This window comes from Cicer arietinum, chromosome 2, assembly GCF_000331145.2.
Source record: "Cicer arietinum cultivar CDC Frontier isolate Library 1 chromosome 2, Cicar.CDCFrontier_v2.0, whole genome shotgun sequence".
Lineage (NCBI taxonomy): Eukaryota > Viridiplantae > Streptophyta > Magnoliopsida > Fabales > Fabaceae > Cicer > Cicer arietinum.
The window spans coordinates 39,819,382-39,837,985 of NC_021161.2; positions in this window are offsets into that span (position 1 = coordinate 39,819,382).

An 18,604-nucleotide genomic window follows, 5' to 3' on the forward strand; every position below is an offset into this window, starting at 1 on the left:
AAAGATACATATCGCGATCCTTTCCTTTAATTTATCCGAAAATTACATTATTAATATTTTATCTTTTTTTACATCAAATTAGTTTTTTTAAACTTTTTATTGGTGTGAAGTTCGTTTTATATGTATATAAATATTTGTACTCATGATCTTAATTTTAAATCAACAAAATTGAAATCTCAAACTCTTCAAAATTTTTAAAATATTCGTGTAATTTTTAAGGGTTTTTGATTGCAATAATCTTAAGAACATAAACTCTGAATCGATTTTTAAAAAATAATTAAACAAGAGAGAATTCAAGTGAGATATATATTATGATTATTGAAATTAAACGCGAAATTATCTTAATCTAGATTTTGAAATTCATGAAAAATTATTATGTTGTTCTTTATATAATCGATAATAAAACTCATAGCAAAATTTTAAAAATCTCTAATTACAAATGAATGAAATGAGTTAGGACTAAAAACAGTTCAACATTATAACATTTACAAATATAAAGGATTGACTTATTCCAAAAAAAGTAAGTTAAAAGATCAATCTTATATTTTTGTATAACTTAAAAGACGATGAGATGTATTTTATCTTTTTTCTTTTAAATGTCATAGTAATAATTCTATATAAGCTTTATTAATAAAAAAATATGACATCTTGTTCAATTGATTTCTGGATTCGTTCATGCAACCTTTAAGAGATCATCCAATATATATATATTTTTTTTAATTTTATGCCAACCATAATTTCCACAATTATATTTACTTCAAAAAAACTCTAGCCTAGAGAGCATCATGGTTAAAAATTAGACCTTACCCTAACTTCATAATAGTGGTTTCCTTTGGTCATCCAATGCTCCCTATAAAAGGTTTTTTTTACTGTCTCCAACTGTTATTTTTTAGTTTTGAAAAATCTTTTAAAAATTAATTTATGCTACCAAAAATATTATTAGGTTGAGTCGTGAACTAGGTTGCTCTCTTTAAGATGTTTCGAGGCACTGCCCAAATTGTGCAAGACAGACTATCAACCACGAAGTCCCTAGGATAAAACAACCAAAATACACTATTTCAAAGTTCTTTTGCACCATAGAAAACCGTTCTAAAATTATGCCCTCAATATGACAATCAAATGACTACCACTCGTAATATGGTACTAAAACCACTCGAAAGAAAATAGTTGCTACAAACTTAGACTTTTGACCTAGGTTTTTGACCGGGCAATAACAGATGCGTGAGACCAAAGATTAGGGTTTTGACCAAAGATCTGATGTGCGAAATCGGGGGCAAGGAACTGACTAGATCATATGTTGAAAGTTGACTCGGTGGAGGGAAATTACGTAATTAAGTATCAATAAGATATAAAAACGCAAACGTTCATTTAATATTAAATAAATAAATAATTTATTAATTTTCATATACTAAAAAATAATACACCACTTAGCCAAAACCAAGGCCTAATCCCATGCTTGGCCGAGCCGGACAGACAGCAGCGATGCACACGCGTGTGTGGGGGTCAATTTTGTATGTGTTCTTCCTCCTTTACAAAATTGGGGTACCCCTTGGGGCATACCCCAAGTTCCATACCTCCACCTTTACTAGTGTGTGATATCCCTCCTATGTGAGACTTCCTTATATTTCAATTCACACCAACACTAACTCTCATTAATGTCGTCATTATTTCCAATAATCTTCCATTAATATCATCATCATTTCCAACAATCCCCCACTTGAATTTAAAAAGAAGTTATCTAAAATAGCGTCAAACACTTCTATAATACTGTGTATAAATAAATGTGTCTCTTGACTTGAACCTTTGCATAGCAAGTAAGATTCAGATTCAAAAAGAGTAACTTGTAGTCTTGAACTTTATCTCTGACATCAAATCCACACACAACCTTTTTATTGGGTGTATTCTCAAAAGCCCATGCATTTATGGTCATGCACATGTATCCCAGTATAGTGAACGCTTTAGGAATTATGCCTCGAAATTCTATAGGAAGCGGCTCCACTTCTACATTCACATAAGTGAGTCTATCAAGAGTATTCATGTAGCTAGGCACTCCACTCCACATAGAGTATAGATCTCATTAAGAGTTTCTATTATCTTATCCTTTTATCCTTTCAGGAATCATGCTTTTCTCATATATAATATAACATATTCATCTCTTATCACTATGACTTGTTATTATCCCTTGAACCTAATTCTTGGGATCTCCAATCTTTTAGGTCGGGCTACCATCATGAGTGACTCATTGATCTATAGAAAATAGTCTCATTCTTTTGGATGTATTTAGGAATTTCTCTATAGCTAATCCTTTCATCAAATGATCTGCTAAATTTTCATTAGTGCGTACATGATCCACTATAACAGCTCCTAAGTAGTTCTCTAATTGTGTTGTGCTTACGACGTATTTGTCGTCTCTTACCGTTGTAACAACGATTCTCAATCTTTGCAATAGCCACAATACTATCGTCGTGGATCAACACAAATGACAAAAGTTTTTCCCACAAAGGAATTTCAGCTAGCAAGCATATCAACCAACTTGCTTCTCCACTAGCAGTAGCTAGTGCTATCATTTCAAACTTCATAGTAGATTGAACCAGTATCGTCTATTTCTTCGATTTCCAAGATATAACATCACTGACTAAACTGAAAATATAGCCACTGGTTGCTTTGGAGTCATATGATAAAGTGTTTCAATCAGCATCACTGTATCCTTCAAGGACGGCGACAACGGCGGCGGCGCGTGCGCGCGTGTGGTGTTCAATTTACATGCGTTCTTCATTCTTTACAAAATTAGGGTACCCCTTGAGGCACCCCCCAAGTTTCATATCTCCACCTATAAACACTACTAGTGTGTGATATCCCTCTTATGTGGAACACCCTTATTTTTCAATTCACACCAACACTAACTCTCATGAATATCATCATTATTTTTATCAATCTTCCATTAATATCATCATCATTTCTACCCAAAGTGATTCCACTTGCAAAGGAGAGAAAATTTATCCTCCATTGATTCAATCTTCTTTGTATATTCTCTAAGAGGCAATAATAAAGTTTATTTTTTTTTTACCTACGATGTACGAGAGGCATTTAAAAATATTATTTTGAATTATTAGTGAGAGCAAACTCAAATAGTTGACTTAATTATAAAATCCTAGAATCATAGACATTCTTAGCTACTAACATATCAATTTTACCAACTAAGACATTATGTCAAGAGGAGACACATATTATTTAGACATCTCATTGTAACTTTCATATGAGCATTAAAAGCTTCACCTAAAAACAATAAATCATCCAAAAAAAAAATAAGTTAGAAAATTGAAGGGTTGGTTCTACCAAGCTTAATAGTTTTCATTCCTAAACTCCACTTCTCTATTTATCATATACACCAATGTTTCAAGGCAAATAACAGATATGCAATGGGACAAAGAAACAAAACTCTGTTGAGACAAAATTCCTTAATATTGTTTTAAAGATAACAAAATTTTATAATTAATGATAAAAAGATTTTGATTTGTATTATTATTTAATTTGTATTTTTGAGTGATTCATAAGTTAGATTATAATGAGAAATCAATAAGCAAAACCATTATTCCTTTCTCTCTCTCTCTCTCTCTCTCTCTCTCTCTATCTATCTATCTATCTATCTATCTATCTATCTATCTATCTATCTATCTATCTATCTATCTATCTATCTATCTATCTATCTATCTATCTATCTATCTATCTATCTATCTATCTATCTATCTATCTATCTATCTATCTATCTATCTATCTATCTATCTATCTATCTATCTATCTATCTATCTATCTATCTATCTATCTATCTATCTATCTATCTATCTATCTATCTATCTATCTATCTATCTATCTATCTATCTATCTATCTATCTATCTATCTATCTATCTATCTATCTATCTATCTATCTATCTATCTATCTATCTATCTATCTATCTATCTATCTATCTATCTATCTATCTATCTATCTATCTATCTATCTATCTATCTATCTATCTATCTATCTATCTATCTATCTATCTATCTATCTATCTATCTATCTATCTATCTATCTATCTATCTATCTATCTATCTATCTATCTATCTATCTATCTATCTATCTATCTATCTATCTATCTATCTATCTATCTATCTATCTATCTATCTATCTATCTATCTATCTATCTATCTATCTATCTATCTATCTATCTATCTATCTATCTATCTATCTATCTATCTATCTATCTATCTATCTATCTATCTATCTATCTATCTATCTATCTATCTATCTATCTATCTATCTATCTATCTATCTATCTATCTATCTATCTATCTATCTATCTATCTATCTATCTATCTATCTATCTATCTATCTATCTATCTATCTATCTATCTATCTATCTATCTATCTATCTATCTATCTATCTATCTATCTATCTATCTATCTATCTATCTATCTATCTATCTATCTATCTATCTATCTATCTATCTATCTATCTATCTATCTATCTATCTATCTATCTATCTATCTATCTATCTATCTATCTATCTATCTATCTATCTATCTATCTATCTATCTATCTATCTATCTATCTATCTATCTATCTATCTATCTATCTATCTATCTATCTATCTATCTATCTATCTATCTATCTATCTATCTATCTATCTATCTATCTATCTATCTATCTATCTATCTATCTATCTATCTATCTATCTATCTATCTATCTATCTATCTATCTATCTATCTATCTATCTATCTATCTATCTATCTATCTATCTATCTATCTATCTATCTATCTATCTATCTATCTATCTATCTATCTATCTATCTATCTATCTATCTATCTATCTATCTATCTATCTATCTATCTATCTATCTATCTATCTATCTATCTATCTATCTATCTATCTATCTATCTATCTATCTATCTATCTATCTATCTATCTATCTATCTATCTATAAGTAAAAATGTATCTTAATCATTTCTTATTATTTAATAGCTAAAGGTCAACCTTAAAAGATCAAACAATCTTATTGAGTTCAAAAGGATATGAGAAGATCAAAATATTTACACTAAAGGACAAAACTGATAAATTTTTTACGTAGTACCAAGTTAAGTGACTACTACAGTTAAAAGACACTTCCAACTGTCAAATCAATCTTTGGAAACATGCACAAAACCTTTTCCTTTTCCTCGGTTGTACTAAACTATGAGTAGTCAAATTAGAACGTTTTGATGTCGTGAGTTTTGAATTAAAACTCATTGTTAAGGAAGAACAACAACTATCCTATATGGAACAACGTGCCCAACAAACATATGACCTATAATATCGACAAATATGAATGCATTCTTGCTCTTATATATAGAGGAGACATCCAAACCTAAATGATCAAGAGTTTTGCATTGAGTCATATTCCACTTAATAAAGTGATCTTCAATTTAAAAATTCTTCAAACAACAAACACTCTTAAGCTCATTATTACATTTGAGAATAAATCTTTCTGAGTGTGTTGTTTATTCAAGCAAATCTTATCCATCTAAATGTTTGAAACCATATCCCAAATTTTTTCCTAAACTTATAAACATCTCATCTCAACCTGCTAGTGTAAAAGTAGAGTGTGGATGATTGAATTTTTGTATAGTCAATTATGACTTATACATAGAGAAATCCTGTTGAGGTAAAGAGAGAAAATCTTGTAAAAATTCCCAAGAGGCATAAGTGTAAGGTGTAAAAGTTGATATGTTCTCTCAAGTTTTCTTAGTAAAAAATCTCACAAAGTGTGAGGACTGAACGTAATCTAAATTGAGTGAATCATGATACTTCTTGAGTGTGATCCTCTCCATTAACTTTTTACCTTATATGTTTTAGATATATATCACAAATAGATACTGCATTAATTTTTTACACTAATACTTTAGAACATTGTGAACGCAATATGCTCCAAGTTTTCAACTTGAGAATCATTTATTGTAAATGCATATTAGATTTTAAAAAAGTTCACAATTCAAATCTTTTTTGTGTGACTATTATGTCTAATTCAAACTTAACTATGGAGAAACAACGAAATGACCATCACAATATGTCACACCATATTTCAAATACATGTGGTTAAAGTATTGGATTGTCATTGTTTTAAAAGTTAAGGGATCTATAATTAAAACTAGTTCTTGCAAACATAACCATGCACCAACGACAACTATGTGCGAACGAAACCTTAAAACAACACCTGAACAAAGTATAAAAGCATTAAAGAAACCAACAAAATGGAAGATGAACAAGCTAAGGCTTCTACCATCATACCTATAGAGGTGAAAATGAGATGGAAGTAATGGTTAGAAGTTTGGCCTAACATGAAGTTAAAGCTACAAACACAGTAATAAGATTGAATTTTGGTTTGGATGGTTGGATATGGTTTTGGAATCTTTGAGAACCTTGGATATGGTGTTTCCAAGAGATTAGTGAACTCAACCAATGTATTCGAACAATTATTTAACATAATGCTAAATAATTCATTCAAAATAAAACCAAAAGTTAGAAATTTAGGGTAGCTAAATATAAATATTGGGGTAACTAAATATAAAACTTGCTATACTTGTCCTAAAAGTAATAATTTTTTAGGATAGCCAAAGGTACCCCAAGATTATGAGAGGCTTTCACCTTTGGATGTGTTAACAATGAGAAGAGGAAGAAGAGAGACAACCACTCTAGCGTTTCATAACATAGAATGAACCAAACTTAAGTTAATAGGGTTACAATGAGTATATATATAAAAGAATAGAAATGTCTAAAATACCCTTACTACTAATATATAATAACATTATCTAACATCTCCCCTCAAACTCACGATGCATTAACATGGAGCATCGAGAGTTTGTCAACTAAAAAACGAAAACGTTTAATGGAATGCATCTTTGTGAACAAATCAACAATATGTAAAGAAGAAGAGTACGAATATTGGTCATCTTGGCTACAGGAGCAAAAGTTTCTTCATGATCCATACCATAGTGTTGAGAGAAACCCTTAGCAACAAGACGTGCATTGTAGCGGTCAACTGACCCATCAGACTTAGTTTTGATCTTGTATATCCAACGAGATCCAATAGCACGTTTTTCCGGAGGAAGAGGTACTAATTCTCAAGTATTGATTTTGTGCAATGCAGATAGTTCTTCTGCCATAGCCTGCTGCCAAAGATGATCAAGAACAACCTCTTTATAGGAAGAGGGCTCAGACAAAGTTGACGAGAGGGGTAACGAGGAGGATCAACAATCGCAGGAGGTGGTTGGACAGCCGGGGGAACAATAGGGATGTCACCAAAGAAGAAGCAACAATCAAAGAGAAGAACCAACAAAGAGAGAAGCAACGAAAGAAGAAGAAAAAGCCAAAGAGAGGATCATTAGCTATACCAAACAATCACAATAAAGAGAGAAACCAAACCAACAAGAAATCATATCAAATAGTTACAATCAATAGAAGAACCAAGCCAACAAAAAATCAAAACAAAAAAGGAGCGATCAGAAAAAGGAGCAACAACCATATCAAAACAAACCCTTAATATATAATATAAAAGCCCAATAACATACTACTTAACATCTCCCCTAAAATTTCCTAATATTGAAATAACCCCTCAAACTAAAGCTCAAATCAACCAATATCAAAATCAACATATAGGAACAGCCAAAGAAGTAGCACCACGAAACCAAATCAAACCAAACCAAACCAAATAGAACCAAACAAAACTAAATCATATCAAACCAAACTAAACTATACCAAACCAAACTAAACAAAGAGAGAAGCAACCAAATAGATGAACCACATGAGAGAAGAGCAAACAAGTAGAACAATCAATATGGAGAGAAGCAACAAAGCAAATCACTAGAGAGAGGAGAAATCAAACAGAAGAAGCAATAGAGAGAGCGACAACACATAAGAAAGCAACCAAAGAGATATGAGAGACGAACAATTAAATTACCAACCAAATCAACAAAGAACCACAACAATTGAAAGCATGTGAACCAAACCAAAATCAACTCCTTAATATTAATCATAACAAACAAGCAGTTTTTTTGAAGTTGTTCTGCAATATCAAATATTTGGGATGCAGTCTCAAATGAGTATACAGAACCAAAACTAGAGCCAATGGTAGAAGGAGCAGAAGCAATAATATTAGACGATGGCCTCCCAAAATTCTTCTTATGTGCTCTCCCCAATTTCGGATAATGTGTTTTCCAATGTGCTTGAAGAGAATCATCCTTAGCACTAGCCATAACAAATAATAACAGGAAAATACGACAAACACAATCACTGAGACAAAATAAATTAGGGATAATCTGGTGTTGTGCGAGCCCGATTTCTCCCCCTACAGACGTTTTTTCGCCGATCCGACAGTTGAAGACGAAGACCTGAATGTTGCGAACTTGCTGTCCAAAAATCAGCTCGATCCAACGGTTAACGAATGCGCAATCAATGTTTTTGTGAGATTGGTTTAACAAAATCGAGAACGGGGTTACTCTTCTCTTTTCTCTTTTGGCGGTTGCCTTTCCTATCAAAATAATATTTCTCTTCTTTATAGTAGATCCCAAAATCAACCAAAGCTCTTTGATACCATGTTAACAATGAGAAGAGGAAGAAGAGAGACAACCACTCCAGGGTTTCATAACATAGAATAAACCAAACTTAAGTTAATAGGGTTACAATGAGTATATATATAAAAGAATAGAAATGTCTAAAATACTCTTACTACTAATATATAATAACATTATCTAACAGGATGAAGGTAAAGCTTGTTGCTTCTTATCGACGATTAATTAGATTCATGACATGTATTTAGAAAATGTAGACTTTGAATTGGATTCTGAGTGGGTAGTAGACATTTTTCATGTACATAGAATTTGATGTCTTGAATTTCATAGTTTTAACTTGATATTGTCAACATCAATTTTCATTTTGTTCCAAAACTATGGTGTTGAGTTTGTTAGTAGATAAACCAATAAAATTGCATATCATCCCCTAAGAGTGAGAAAATTTCTAATTAGTTTTCATATTTTTATTGAAATCCCAACATGTATGTATTGACCAATTTATAATTAGTAATATAGCTTGAATTTGTTTTTGTAAAAAAATAAATAAATAACCTTTTGAAAATTAAAATCTAGACTAAACGATATTTTTAAAATTATATAGTTATATGAGGTAAAATGGATCGGAATTTTTTTTTTTTGACTAAAAATGGATGTATTATTATTTTTTTATTTAAACCATAAAACGCCAATTTTTTTTTTTGTTTATAATTAAAAAATCAGATGAAATATTAAATTGTGTAAATTTGCAGTATTTTAGTTTTTCCAATGGTAAATAAAAAATGAGAAGCTGGCAATTGTTGTGGTATCTATTTTAAGGAGTGGGAGAAACAGAGAGTGGCCCCCTATGTTTGATTGCGGTTTTATATGGCACAAAACATAAGTGGGAAAAGCACATGGAACTTACAATTGGGTGTTTTTCTTTGTTGGATTTTCAATTGGACAACTATGAGACAAGTCCACGAGAAGCATACCTCATGTTGCAACCTTTGTCATGCTTTTTTGGTTTGATCCAACAATTGCATATGGCAAATAGACCTACAAGAGCAATTTGGGTTTTGAGGAAAAAGAAAATCGTTTGGATGAAATGAAATTGTATGTTGTATATAATTAGATTGATGTGTGTGGACCATATAGTTCTTTACAATTCTAGAGATATTTTGTAACTATGAATTATTAATTAAGGTCAGTGCTACTTGCTTGCCCATCACTTGAATTTGGATGGCAAACTTATCCTTATAGTAGCAAAAAGATACATATTCATATATCACCAAGATACAAAAAAAAGGCCCTTAAGTGGGGTACATTCACACTATCATAAAGTAATCATAATAAAAATGTTTTAGTTTGTTGTTGACGTAAACACTATTTGTTATTTTTAAAATATTTAGTGATCATATGAATTTGACTTTGTATTTTAAGTAACAAAGTTCAAATCCTCTTAAAATAGTTGTAAACTAGTTATTAATATAATTTTAATAAATAACATTATTGTTTCTCCTAATTTTTTTAAAAACATTATCCATGTATCTAATAAAAGTCTTCGGACTAATGACTTGTAGCCAAATTTATAGTTATAAAGTCTCATTTTAATAAACTTCAAATTCTTTATCTCAAGAGACTATTCAATATAAAATTTGTATTAAACTGTTAGTTTTTGATGTAGAGTTCATAAGAATTGATATAATCTAACTATTGTTAGATGAAGATAACTACAAATATCTAGAAGTAAAAATTGATATTATGATTTCATATGTATTTCATTCAAGCCAACATCAATAAATAAAAAGCAAATACATTACAAAACAACACAATTGTATAGTTTTTCTCAACAGTGAAAAGCATATTTTGCAACAATTTCATGTTTGAGGAACTATTTGCAAACCATATACTAAGTGTCATTTCTTGTGTAAGTCAAAGTTTTTTGGGTATAAGAACAATCTAGAGAAAACTCTTGTGATCATAATCAAAACTAGATAATAAACTTTTCATCATAAAATTGGACAATCAAATGCATCTGCTGCGGTGCCAACTATGTCTATAGTGCTGCAATAGTAACAAAATAACATGAACAAAATAATTAAGTAAAATAAGTTAAGTAGACAAAGTCAAACAAAAAATGCTACATTTTTATGAGTATGAACGTAAATCAGGAGAATTTTTTTATCATTTGTACATTTGAAGATTAATGGTGGACATAATTAAAGGGAGTAAAATGTCAATGTTTTACCGAAGAACTTTTCAAACACTATTTTGAGAAGAAGAAAAGGAGTGGTACTTCTAAACACAAAGAAGAGGTGTAGTGATATTTCAACGAAGAAAGAAGGGTTGATAAAGTTTTTTTAGAAAATGGAGATGCTGACGGGAGAAATGAGCCTTCTGGAATACAAATTATGGAAACCTTGAGATCTGTGTTGCCTTGAGAAAGAAAAATTATTCAAATTTGTGATATAAATACAAGAATAATCATTATAATTGTGCATACTATCTTTCTTAATGGCCAAATTTTTTCCTACAATTTCCTAGCGGTTGAACTCTATATGTTGAGCGTTGTGTTACCTTGGAAATGAAAAGCTATTTTAAATTTGTGATCTCAATGCAAGAACAATTATTATGGTTGCACATCTTATCTTTTCATTGGCTAGAAATTTGTTTCACACTTTCAAAATGGTTGCTTCTTTTTGCTTAAGTTTTGCACGGTCTTGGAAAAGAAATATTATTTAAAATTTGTTGTTTCAATTGAGGAATAACGATTATGGTTGTGTATGCTATTTTTCTTATTGGCCATAAATCTTTCACATTTTTCAATGGTTGCATTTGTATACCTTAAGCTATGCGCTTCTTTGGGAAAGAAAATGCATTTCATGGATTGTAGTCTCAATGCAAGAATAATAATTATGGCGGTACATGGAATTTTTTATATATTTTCTCAATGGTTATATCTTTATGCCTTGAGCTGCCTAAGGAAAGACACATTATTTTAAATTTGTGGTCTTAATGTAAGAATAATAATTATGGTTGCAGATGCTATATTTTTTATTGACCATTATTTTTTTACACTTTTCTAATGGTTGCATCTGTATACCTTAAAATTTGTGTTGTCTTGAGAAAAAAGAGTTATTTTAAATTTGTGGTATCAACGTAAGAATAGTGATTATAGCCGCAATTGTTATTTTTCTTAGTGACTATAAATTTTTTCACACTTTCCCATGTTAAAATTTACAACAATGTAGATACAAATTATAGCATATTGTAATATCAAGAATGAATACAAGCAACATACCTTTAAGGTTCGAGATTGAGAGAATAAAGATATTACGCTCATCGTCAGCAAGGATTTAGAGCGTTGGAGTTAACCATCTAATGAGATGACAATTATATAACTAAATGACTAAGAGAAAGGACCTCTCATTCAACTAAATAGAATGGTACAACCCATGGTCCTTTCAACAACAATAGCTTAACACATAATACAGTGCTTAAATACTAATTAAACATAATTTAATTAATAATAATTCCTAATAATTAATTATTGTCAATTTATAATTAATTAATTAATTAATCTAACAACCTTCTACTTGGATGACAATAATCAATTACTAAAAAATTATGAATTTTAATATTATAAATCAAATATGGCCAAAACTCTTGTCATCCAAGACAAATAAGTTTTAATATGCAAAAATTGAATTTGATATGAAAAACAAATCATACATGTCAAATACTTACATTTTATATACGAATGATGATTTTAAAATGACTCAAACATTTGAAAGTGCTATAATAAACTTAAACTAACCCAAAATACCAAAACGCATTAATTAATACGAAATGAGTTACAATACTCATATATAAATCTTTGGTTAATGGTTCTCCCAATAAGTTTTTAATTTCATAAATGTCATAGAATATCCACATAAGTCTAAGAATAATTTGCCGATGATAAGTACCTTAACAACACAATGTTAAATTCAATATATGTATTAGTATTATACTTATACTTGTATATTCATGACCTTACAAAATGTGAAATGTTGGTAATTAAAAGATAAACACAATATAATTGAATTCTAGTTAATTATGTTCATTTTCCAACAACTTAAGCATCCACTGATAATGCTTAATGAGACTATAAGAATACAAAATGAGACTTAGTTTCCAAGGTCTCGTAGAGTATGTCATATATTATAGTGTGTGCAAGAGTGCCAGTATAAGAATAATAGTTTTTAAATATTTATAACTTGTATAAATTCCACTTCTACTAATCCGATATGTATACACTGGACTCAGACTTTCATCAGAGTTCACTAATTTCAAACTATTCTAATGATATATATAACAAGATTTAGATTCTCATTAAGACTCAACTTGTTTAAAATTACTCTATGATGATATAATATTTAACAGTGAAATACTAAATTTTTAGTGCAAATATATTACAATAATATATTATAATTATAAATAATATTGTGTGCACACTTCCACTTATCTCACATATTTAAATGATGGTGAGATTTTCGTTAGAGCCCATGAATATAAAAATATTCTAATGATATAATATTTCATTAAATTCTAAATTTTTAGTGCAAAATTATTAAAAATAAGTGGTTGAATAATTTATTATTAATAGAGTTTCACAACCTCAATCCCATATTGCACATAAAATATATCATAGCAGAGTTATTAAGATAAATGATTGCATAATGATAATATAAAACTCAATATATTCTTACATTATCAATGACAGATTTTTTATCATGTTTTGAGTTTCATAGTTAACCGTATTTTTTACATATACAATTAAATAGATTATAAGCTTTTACTTAGTGATTCATAATAGAGTATCTCCTAATCATAAATAATAATTCACAAAAGAACTTTTATAAACAAAGTAACCTCACATAAAAATATGGGATTATATACACTTATTAATAATAATTCATTCAAAGCTCAAATGAGACAAATATAGTTTGGCACACTTAAGGAAAAGATTAGGTTAAACGCATCAGAAATAGAATAGACTTAAATTTTTACTATTATTAAAGATAAATGAGAAATAATCGTAAAAGTAAAAGTTATGATTGTAAATTTAATAAGTATTTCAACAATATCATACACGATAGGAGTATTGATATTTGTACTTGTATATTTTTATTCATAAATAACATAAAATTATAATATAATATTAATTTATTTAACATACAAAATTTGCACAATTATATCTATGTGATATTATAATTATACAAATTAACAATAATTATGCATCAAGGTGTATGAAATAATTTTATAATTTTATAGAATAGAACTCTTAAAATAATAAAACTTTAAGTATTGTAGAGTTCAAAATTTAAGAATATTCTAGAAAAATGTTCCTTTATACACATAACTATATATTTTATAATAAATATTAATACGAAGAAAATAAAATATCATTAAATTCTCCATTTATGCAATTGCATGATAAGTCACAAGAGATTGAAAAAATAATAATTAACTAACGACTAACCTAAAAAAGTTTGACATTCATCTTTATTCCGTCACTAAATTTTAACAATTTAAAATCCATGAATTCTTTCACAATGTGATATAGAATAAATTTAAAATCATTGATGCATGGCTTCTTCTTAATATTCTAATCACGTGATTCATATGATTTTTTCTTTTTCTATGTAGTGAATGACTTTGAGAAGACGGTGAAATTTTAATTTTATTTTCACCCACCATTATATTAGGGTCATACAAAATAAGATATTTTTTTAAAGAATCTTACATTTTAGAGTCACTTAAATCTTTAGTAACAACAACATTAGCAAAACATGAGAGAAATTTTCAGAGGAATTTAAAGCTTTAAAAGCATCTTTTTTCTTACCACATCTTGCATTTTCTACTTTAACTATAACATGACTGATGGTCAATATTAGGGATGACAACATAACCCACACCCTCAAGTACCCACTGGAACCCACTTGATTTGGGCAGAGAAAAATCACTTTAATTGGAGGTGGTGATATTCACCCCGCATCTGCACATGAACCCGTCCCATAAGTAATATTATTGTAGTTTTTAAATTATATATATATATATATATATATATATATATATATATATATTGAATAAACTTAATATTTTTTTTATATATTAAAAATTATAATCTTATCTTTATAGAAAATATTTTTAATTTTATTATTGTCTTATAATAATTATTTTATTATATTAATTATAATAGATATGATTTTTAAATTTATAATTTTATATATATGAATGGGTGCGAGTGTAGGTGGGAAACTCAAACCTACTATGAAACAAGGTGTGTGCATGTTTTCTCCGATTAGTCGGGTGCGAGGGTGGATGAGGCAAAATTAGCCCCAGTCCCGCAACGTTGCCATGCCTAGTTAATATAGTCTTTGCCAAAATGGTTGGAGTTTCTTGCCTTTTATTTATAACTATAACCATATGGTCTTGTCCATAAGAGTTTTTTCTCTTATAATAGACAATTGTCTCTCATGTCCAAGTCCAAGCTCTTCATTCAACTCTTAATCAATTGTGATAGTGATAATTTCAACTTCCTCTAACTTGAGCTCAATTTGAGTGAATTGAGGCCTTTGAGATAACTGAGGAATGATATTTTGCATCAAGGTTGTAAGTCTCTCATCAATATCTAGCCCATTTTTATGCTTTGGACTTTGAAGTTGCATGCAAGGTGGTATGTAAGCAATGTTTCACTTAGAGGAGTAGAGATCATATTGATCCCCATCAGGGCATATCTCATATTAATCTCAATAATATCTTATCGAACAGTCTTGACTATCATGCCCCACCTAGTCACAATATTGACAAGGAGGAGGAAGAAATATCTTTAACTATCTTTTAAGATCTTCCAATTTAGCCTCTAATAAATATATTCATCCATTGTTTTCCTCTTAAGTTTTTAATTTGTTCTTGGTTATCCAGGATTTAATCTCCCGTAATTTTCCTATTGGCTGTATTTTTTATTCTACAAAAACAAAAATCAACTGAAAACATGCTCCGATGAGCAGGTGAACATGCTCATGTAACAAAGAAAAACTAATAAAATTAATCACAAAATAAAATTAAAATGATAATAATAACAAAGAAAAATGACATATTAAAGCAAATTAAAAATATTAATAATAGTTACAATGAAAATTTAATCAAACAATTTTTTTTTGTTTTTGAATAAAATAATTAAAATAAAACTAAATAAAAAATGTCTAAAATAATAAAAATCATTTTCGCTTAATATTGTTAAATTAATCCCCGACACCGGTGCAAAATTTACACAAGTGTACGAGTTTGTCAAGTAATAATATATAAGATTACCATATCCACATAGATTAATTTAACAACTATAAAATTAGTCAAAATTTTATATTATTTAAGACTAATAAAAATTATTGTTGGTTTGCGATAACGAAAATGTAACGATAGTATACAAATTATAACGAGAGTATATACCAACACAACTTTAACTTAATGGAAAGTAACCCTAGGATCATGGTTTTACTTGTAATATCAATATAAGTTCTTTATATGAATTCTTACTTATTTTTTCGATTATCAATCCCTCCTTAAACCTATTTTCAATGTAATATTTTATTCCCTACATTAATTCTTTGATTGATCATACAAAAAGTATAATTAACAGAAAGCATATAGAATCAAGAGGTTTAGTGATTGAAAGATTAATATTTATGTTTCCTAATACAAAAATCATAATCTCAATTATCCTATAGATCTACCAATTAATTGTACTTAGTCACTAGTCAATTGATTGATTAAGGTCGACCATTCCAAACATGTAAATAAAATAATAGAATTATTTAATTGAGATAAACAACAAAAATCTAAATAAAACTAAAATTAAAAACTAAGACATATTCAAGATTCACCAAAGACTTTAGAAGAGTAAAGTAAAGTAAATAACATAAGTGTTTATCAAGAAAATAAATAAAACCCTAAAAGAGTATGATTTTTTCTACAAAATTTGAGATACTTTACTCAAAATCCAAACACTCCTAAATTTTCAAAATGTTTGTTCTTATTTTCTCTTTCTCTAATTTTTGTCTACTCCTTCAATTCTGTTTCTGGTGTGCGGCCCTCTTTCTATTTGATTTCTCTTCCTTATGATAGCAAGAAAATCATAATTTTATGCAATAATCTTTGCCAACTTTAGCAACAACCTTCCCCTTCGGCAACATTTTCTTATCATAAGTTGGAATAAACTTCCTTGAATTGGACAACAAACCTCCTTCTTACACTCATAAATTGGAATATTAAACTTGATATTTTGCACTAAAAATTTAGCAGATTTGACCAATTTGAATTATTTTATCATCTCATGATCAATTCTACATATATAATAAATAAAAAGTTGAAATCAAAATTAAAAAATAAAATAGAGGATAAATACCCTCTTAAAATCCTATAAAAATAAATTTATCATGCACATGTATAATAGATTGATGAAATGTAATTACATGACGCATATACTATATGTCCTTACGAAATCAAACAGGTTCATTTACACAATAAATTGAATGACTCTGAATTTTTACTATAGCCATCAAACAGGTTTTTTATATTGTAGGCTAAATAGTACTCGTAGTTTGTTAACTTAATTTTAGTTAACGTTTTAGTCCTTTATCTTTTTTTTTTCTTTTCGGTTTATAAGTGACAATTTGATCTTTTATGTTTTAAAATGTCAACAATGTTATCCTTTTTTTTTTCAAAAATTAATCAAAATTTTAAAACAAAACCCATAAAATTAATTATATTCTTAAATATAATACAAATTTCATCAAATTCGTAACTCAAATCTTCAAATAAACTCATATTTTCATTCTTTATTTGATGTTGTTAGAGATGAAAATATGAGTTTATTTAAAGACTTAAGTTATGAATTTGATGAAATTTGTATTATATTGAAGATGATAATGAATTATATGGGTTTTGTTTGAAATTTTTGATGAATTTTTGCACACACAAAAAAAAAAAAAGATAACATTGTTGACATTTTAAAAAATAAAAGATCAAATTGCCACTTAAAATTAAATAAAATGACCAAATCGAAAAAAAAGATAAATGACTAAAATGTTAACTGAAATTAAGTTAAGAGATCACAAATGTTATTTAATCTATATTGTAATATCAATAATAAATACCAACGATATACTTTTTAGATTCGGGATTGAGAAAATAATAATTATATAACTAAACCATGGTGGAGGGTTGAAACTTAACAGAATGATCCAACTCATCACAAATCAATGAGTAACAATAACTCAACACATAATTCAATGCTTAAATATTACTTAACTATAATTTTTAATACTTGACTTTTGTCAATCTAAAATTGATTAATTAAATAATTAATTTAACATTCCTATTATTGTATCTTTATGCCATAAGTGTTGCATTGCCTAGGAAAGAAAATTTATTTTAAATTTATGGTCTCAATCTAAAAATGATTATTATATGGTTGTCCATGCTGTCTTTTTTATTGATCAATAATTTTTTTCACATTTTCCCAACAATTTTATTTTTATGCTTTGAGTGTTGTGTTGTATATGAAAGAAAGTATATTTCACATCTATGGTCTCAAATCCAGGAACGATTTTATGGCTGTCCATGTTATATTTATTATTTGTTAGAGATTTTTTCACATTTTCCCAATAGTTGAATTTATATGCATTAAGTCTTGCGTTGTCTAAGGAAAGAAAAGTTGTTTTAGATTTGTGATCTTAATACGAAAATATTAATTATAGTTGTGAATGTTATCTTTAATATTGGTAAGGATTTTTTTTTCACAATATCCTAATGGTTACATTTGTATACCTTGAGCCTCACGCTCCCTTGAACGAGAATTCTTATTGTTGCACATATTATATATTTTATTGGGTAGAAATTCTTTTCGCTTTTTCCCAATAGTTGTTTTTTTATGTATTGATTTTTGTATTGCCTTGGAAAAGTAAAACTATTTCAAATTTGTGGTCTCGATGCATG